Source organism: Penaeus monodon, chromosome 6 (assembly GCF_015228065.2).
Source record: "Penaeus monodon isolate SGIC_2016 chromosome 6, NSTDA_Pmon_1, whole genome shotgun sequence".
Classification (NCBI taxonomy): Eukaryota; Metazoa; Arthropoda; class Malacostraca; order Decapoda; family Penaeidae; genus Penaeus; species Penaeus monodon.
In genome coordinates this window covers 24,476,265-24,477,241 of record NC_051391.1, presented here as the reverse complement: position 1 = coordinate 24,477,241, position 977 = coordinate 24,476,265, and positions in this window count along the sequence as shown.

The window sequence follows — 977 nt, the reverse complement described above, 5'->3', positions numbered from 1 at the left end:
CAAGGCACTGGCAGTGCTGGTATTGGCAGGACCAAAAATAATCTTGGCTGCCATTTTCTGTACTCTCTCGAGCTGTAGCAGTTAGGTGGCGGTGAGGGAAGGGAACTAGGTGGGGGAGGTGTAGGTCAGTTTGGGCGGGATGAATAAATAGCCTGTAGATATTTTGAAGCTCTAGAAGTGGGACACCGAGGGACTTGAGGCAAAACAGCATGTGAAGCTTGCATGAGGCAGACCTCATGATGTCTGTGATGCACTGCATCCAGGAGAGCTTTTCATTGGTGGTGACACCAAGCAGCTTGGTGGAACAGACTACGTCGAGTGGATGGTTGTCCAGCACGAGGATGGGCGCAGGGGCAGGGTTGGTGGAGAAGTTGAATTTCATCACGACTGACTTCTGGTGGTTGACTGTGACGTGATTTGCGGTGGTCTATGAGAGGAGGTTGTTGAGGGTGCACTGGATGGCGGATGAGGATGAGGCACTCCTTGATGCCCGTGGAAGCTGCTGTTTTTGAGATGACTGTGGTGTGGTCCACCAGGCCGAAGGCTTTCTGGAGCGACAGGCAGGCGGGGAGGCGGATGGTGTCCATGGGGGGGTAGCCGCTGACAAATCGAGGCAAAGTGGTCATTGAGAGCCTCTGCTGTTTCACTGGGGCTGAGGTTGCTGGTGATGGAAACGTGCACAGTTAAACTTTCCCATACCATTGGCTGGGACGCAGATGTTGTAGTTTGTTGTGGTAGAAAGTCTTCTTTGCTTTTTTATTTCCTTGACGACTGTGTTATGGAGTGCTTTGTAGGAGGTGATGTCTGAGTGGTAGGCTTGGATTCTTTGCTGAATGAAACGTTTGATCCAAGGCAGATGCTGAGTGTCCTTTCCGGAAAGAAGTAGTGGAAAGCCGTAGTGACGATCACGAGGTCACTTGTCCTCCACATCAACAGCATTAAGAACATCTGTCCACGGGTGTTGGGTAATACATTGC